Here is a 6,445-nt window from a genome sequence, read left to right on the forward strand (position 1 = left end):
TCAGCAAGCACGGAGTCTCCCACCCCATGTCTCCCAGGGGCTCGTCTGTCCGTGCTCGGCAGCGAGTGGAGCCGTCCCCTCAGCCGGAGACCGCCGGGGGAACTGCGCCGAGCACGTTCCTGGCCACCATTGTGTCGCCTGAGCCATAGTTCTTAAAGTGTGGACTTTGGGTCACCGGCATCAGCATCATCCTGCGTACCCCTCTCTTTTATTCTAGTTGTAGAGCATCTGCTCAGCCAGCCCCCCGGTCTTTCTGGCTGGTGTCTGCTCTGCTCTCCCGTCGTAGTCTCAATATTGTTGTGGTAGGCAACGATCAGGCTGCCGCCCTATGTCTCCATCTTGGTCCTCCTTTGTACAGTTAAGTCTTGATTGTTGTTGGTGTCACTTGGAGGAATTGTCCTCCAGGCCAATTGGCCGTGAGGACCCTCTTTGTCCATATAGGAAGAGTTGCTGTGCAGGAGACATGTTTGTGGGCCGGGTCTTGATGCAGCAATGCCTTGGCGCTCACTGAGTCTGCCTCTAGAATGCCTCCCTTATGCAAGTGATTGAAATCTGGTGTCATCTCCCACCAACCACTAGATGCCCTCGTTTCCGGGTCTCCAATGCAGTGTGGGTCAGCCACTACCTGAGGCACTCAGCAGGAAAAAGCTTCTGCTCAGCTTGGCTGGGGCGGAGCTACAGGGTGGAGCCTACAACCTTGGCTTCCTGTCAGCCCCGCCCTATGAGGCTCCTGTGTCTGTGTCCCTCTGTATTCCTTGCAAACACCTCTGAGAGAAACGCGCCCTGGAGTTTCGCCCACTGCCAAACAGTCCAGTCCTTCCCCTAATGAATCTGGACTCCCAGATTCTCGCCTGGAACTGGGTTTCAGTGCAGTTGGAACTGGATCTCAGCGCAGTCTGGCGTCCCTGTCTCCTTCCCAGCAGGGCCACCCAGTGGCGCAGGCAAAAGTCCGTCCTCTGCGCACCTTCCAGTGCGCGCGTCTGGAGCCGCCGCTTCTCTGTGCCTCCGCCACCACAGCCCAAATTCATTCCCCCAGCGTGCGCCTGGCTTCCCAGGGTTTCGCCCGGAACTGGGGTTCAGTGCAGTCGGAACTGGGGTTCAGCACGGTCCTGAGCTTATGTCTCCTTCCTGCTAGGGCAGTTCAGTGGCGCAGGCAACAGTCCGTCCTTTGCGCCCCTTCCTGTGCGCGCCTCTGGAGCTCTGCCTTCCCCCGCTCCTCTGTGCCTGCGCCCCACAGCCCAGATTCATTCCCCCAGCCTGCGCCTGGCTTCCCAGGGTTTCGCCCGGAACTGGGGTTCAGTGCAGTCGGAACTGGGGTTCAGCACGGTCCTGAGCTTATGTCTCCTTCCCGCTAGGGCAGTTCAGTGGCGCAGGCAACAGTCCGTCCTTTGCGCCCCTTCCCGTGCGCGCCTCTGGAGCTCTGCCTTCCCCCGCTCCTCTGTGCCTGCGCCCCACAGCCCAGATTCATTCCCCCAGCCTGCGCCTGGCTTCCCAGGGTTTCGCCCGGAACTGGCGCTCAGTGCAGTCGGAGCCGGCGCTTAGCGCACTCCGGAGCCTTTATCTCCTTCCTGCCAGTGAACGCCGGCCAGGCCGTCAGCCGCCCCTTCCTCTCCGGCTCCATCCTCCCCGCAGGCGCGCGTGCTCGTGTCTCCGCCAGTTTCTCCATACCTCAGGCTTTTACGGCTCCCCCGATTGTCCCCGTGGCCTTCTCCTTCCCCCCAGCTGTGGGCATTTCAGTCCGCCAGCTCTCCTGTGGTTCTGGACGATGTCCGTTCTGTCCTCTAGTTGTGCCTTTGAAATTGTTGTGCCCGGCTGCAGGTTAGGTGTTTCACCTATGCCGCCATCTTGGTTTCCCACATTTGTGCTTTAAAACAATCCCTCTCTATAGTATGGAGAATGGCTGGGAGAAAATCCAAATGGGCAGAGTAGTTACAAGGCTTTTACTTTCATCTGAGATAACAGATTAAAACAAGATTCCCAGAACCACCCTGTGCCTTGGCTCACAGGATTCCAGGTAAGCCTTCAAACTAGGAGCCTCACGGAAGAAGTCACATTTGTAGCTCAACCTTTAACTTGTTACAGTAGGATTGTGGTGCCTCTCCCATAACCATGGGATTCTTTCTGACTTGATTTCCCCCCACGTATAGCTGATTGCATTACTAATCAATAGGGTGGTTGCCTATGTGCTGATGCTATTTCTATCTACCCTCCTATTAGGGGTTGAATTGTGTCCCCCAACAATTCATCTGTTGAAGTGCTAACCCCCAGTACCTCAGAATGTGCCCTTACTTGGAAATGGGGTCACTGAAGATATGACCCATTCAAACATCTAACTCAACACTCCCTGGTTAATTAGTTAAGATGAGGTCATAGGGTAGACTCCTAACCCCATATATCTAGTATCTTCAAAAAAGGAGAAATTTGGGCTCAGACACACAGAGAGGATGCCACACAAGAGCGAAAGCAGAGATTGGAGTGACGCTTTTATAGCCAAAGAATATCAAAGATGGCCAAAACCACCAGCGAGGGGCGTGGCATGGACAGAATCTCCCTCTTAGGCCTCAAAGGATCCAGTCCTGCCAGCACCTTGATTTCAGACTTCTAGTCTCCAATACTAGTACATTTCTGTTGTTCAAGCCACTCAATTTATGTTACTTTATTACAACAGCCCTAGAAACGAATACACCTAGATCCCCAAACCAGCCCTAAACTTCAGTAGTTTGATGAGGGAGGAGTGAGAAGAGCAGGGTGACATGACCATTCCTGAGCCTCATGTCCCCTCTGAGCATTCAAATGTCAGAGTAGTAGTTGGGGTGGGAGAGCCTCCAGAATCCATGGGGTCCACTGCCAACTGGCTTCCTGGTGGGTGAAAACAGCCTGAAGCTAGTCCATGTGGATCTGTTTGAGGGGACTGCTCCATTCAGTTTTGAGGTAAAAACCAACATCTGCCACTTAGAGACAGATGTTTCAGGGGGCACTGAAGAGGAACCACTCACTCAGACATCTTTTAAATGCTTACTCTTACTATCCACTTTCCACGTAATTCAAGTATTTCAAATCTTTAAACCATTTCCACTGGCTACGCATTCAAACATCTAACTCAACACTCCCTGGTTAATGCATTATGTTAGAGTCAATTAAGCTCATTTCATTTGAATATTCCTATAAGTCCCTTCAATACACAAATCATTCCAGTCCTATTAAGCAAGTTGTTTATAGCTAGTAAGGCCTACTCCTGACCCCAGTTATCCCCCTCCAGGGAAGCCTTACAAAGTTTCTAGTTGGGAATAGAAGGACCCAAAGAGATTGCTCGATGTTGTCTCAGGACACAATCTCACAACCATAAACAAGTCAAATTCAAGGCCTAGTGGCAGACAATTCGCTATATGATATAGGACATGCATGAATAAGGATCTTCAGAGATTGTCTGGGCTGTACCACAGGCAATGTGGAAAGTACTTACCTGCTAAGTCTTCCATAAATGATAACCCATAGCACCAATCACCTAACAATAGAGGTACTGCTCTATGAATTAGGTTATATATGGAGAAGATGACCTCGAAGGGAAGACACCACACAAAGCCTAGTTAACTGTTCTTCTTGAACTTGGCCCACAGGCCTCTTATGATCAGTGATCGTATCATTTATTTTTCAATCTGGGACTTTTTTTTAGAGCAAGGGAAAGAGTGAGAGAGATAGAAACATCAATGATGAGGGAGAATCATTCATGGGCTATCTTTTTTTTTTAATTTAATAAATCTTTATTGTTCAGATTACAATTGTTTCTCCTTTTCCCCCCCCATATCTCCCCACCACCCGGTTCCCACCCCCCTTCTGCTCTTACCTCCCCCCCCCGCTGTCCTCATCCATGTGTGTATGATTTTTGTCCAATCTCTTCCCGTACCCCCCACACAGACACCCCTTTCCCCCTGAGAATTATCAATCCACTCCCATTCTATGCCTCTGATTCTATTATGTTCACCAGTTTATTCTGTTCCTCAGATTTTTAATTCACTTGACTTTTAGATTCACTTGTTGATAGATATGTATTTATTGTTCATAATTTTTATCCTTCTTCTTCTTCCTCCTCCTCTTAAAGAATACCTTTCAGCATTTCATATAATACTAGTTTGGTGGTGATGAACTCCTTTAGCTTTTTCTTATCTATGAAGCTCTTTATCTGCCCTTCAATTCTGAATGATAACTTTGCTGAGTAGAGTAGTCTTGGTTGTAGGTTCTTGCTGTTCATCATTTTGAATATTTCTTGCCACTCCCTCTGGCCTGCATAGTTTCTGTTGACAAATTAGCTGATAATCATATGGGTGCTCCCTTGTAGGTAACTAACTGTTTTTCTCTTGCTGCTTGTAAAATTCTCTCTTTGTCTTTTGCCCTTGGCATTTTAATTATGATGTGTCTTGGTGTGGTCCTCTTTGGATTCCTTTTGTTTGGGGTTCTGTGTGCTTCCTGGACTTGTAAGTCTATTTCTTTCATCAGGTGGGGGAAGTTTTCGTTCATTATTTCTTCAAATAGGTTTTCAGCGTCTTGCTCTCTCTCTTCTTCTGGTACCCCCATAATTCTGATGTTGGTACGCTTGAAGTTGTCCCAGAGGCTTCTTACACTATCTTCAACTTTCTGAATTCTCTTCTCTTCTTGCTTCTCTGGAGGAGTGTCCTTTGCCTCTTTGTATTCCAAATCTTTGAGTTGATTCTTACGATCCTCTAGTCTGCTGTTGGGTCTCTGTATAATATTTTTTATTTCAGTCAGTGTATGTTTCATTTCTAGTTGGTCCTTTTTCATATCCTCGAGGGTCTCATTAAATTTGTCGGCCTTTTCCATGAAATTCTTGAAAAACCTTATAACTGTGGTTTTGAACTCTATGTCCATTCGTTTGTTCTCCTCCATTTCTTTAGTTTCGGATCTGTTTCCTTGCCTCCTCATTTTCACTGCTTCCCTGTGTTGGTAGGGTAGCTTTGTGTACTAGGTGTCCTATTGGTTCAACGGGTCAGCCTCCCAGTTACCTGAGGTAGACACTCTTGGTGTACCCTTGTGTACTGTGTGTCCCCCAGCAGGAGCTACAGCAAGAACTAGTTTTCTCCTCCTTTGCTTGGGCGGTTTCGGAGCAGTCTGACTGGAGCTGCAGTTAATTTGGTTAAGCTGCCACAGAACAGGCCATTTATATGCAAAAGCCTCTGTGTGGAGCCTGGGCTGGTTTGTAGAATGTGCGGGGCGGGGTCTCAGGGCGTCACTAGGCTGGGGCATGGCAAACAGCGATGGCTGCTGTGAGCCCTCTCTGCCTTTCTGCGTTTCCAAGTCCCTGCGTTCCACGCTCTAGCGCAGTAAACACTGATTGCTCGGCGCACCTCTGCAAAAAAGTCACTCTCACTTTCCGACCTGATGGCCGAGAGTCCAGCTTCTCCCTGTAGGCGTCTGGGTCCCCCGCGTGTCCCCAGAAACTGGATTTCAGAGTGATCGGGAGCTTGTCTCCCTGAGGGTTGAAGAAAAGCCACGCACCCAGTCACCCGCCAACAACCTGCTTCTCGCGCCTCCGTACCTCAGCTCTCCAGCGTTTGCGCTCCTTTCTCTCCTTAGTTGTAAATCTGCCACTCAGCCAGCTTTCCCGTGGTTCTGGGTGGTAGACGTTTTGTCTTTTAGTTGTATTTTTGAAATTGTTGTGCAAGGCAGCAGTTCAGTTGTTTAACTTTGCCACCATCTTGGTTCCTTCTCCTCATGGGCTATCTTCTGCATGCCCGTTCCTGGGGATAGAGCCTACAAACCAGGCATGTGCCCTGACAGGGAATCACACTGTGACTTCCTGGTTCATGGGTTGACACTCAACCACTGAGCCACAACATTTGGGCTGGGACACTTTTGAGACTGAGGATATAATAAGTTTTCTGGGACAAGAGGCATAAATGGAACTGTTCTGGTCTCCCTAGCCATATGGAACTACTTAAGTTCCCATAACATGCCATGGGCTGTTATGATCCCACACTTTTGTATATCCTTTTCCTTCTCGGACCATCCTCTCCTACCTGGTATATTTAGAACACATTATATAGCCCACTCCTTTATGGATCCTTTCCCAAGACTCCTAGATGGGCTAGGGGTCTTCTTTCCATGTGTCTCCACTGTTCCTAGCACTGATGACATTCTAGCTCCCCACAAGACCAGTAACCTCTTGAGGATGGATATTAGGTTTTTTTAATCTTTGTGTTCATGTTATAGATACTCAACAAGTATGTATCTAATCAATTAGCTTGTGATTAGCTTGGAGAAGAGGTGGGTGTGAGAACTAACTTCAAATGTCTAAAGGGTTGTCATCACAAAGAGGGCCTAGGCTGCCTTATGTAGAACAAGAATGCTCATTGGAAGCCTCAAGGAGCTATATTTCAGCTACATATTTAAGAAGAACTTTCTAACCAACAAGACTATACATAAAACAGGC

Source organism: Eptesicus fuscus, chromosome 17, assembly GCF_027574615.1.
Source record: "Eptesicus fuscus isolate TK198812 chromosome 17, DD_ASM_mEF_20220401, whole genome shotgun sequence".
Classification (NCBI taxonomy): Eukaryota; Metazoa; Chordata; class Mammalia; order Chiroptera; family Vespertilionidae; genus Eptesicus; species Eptesicus fuscus.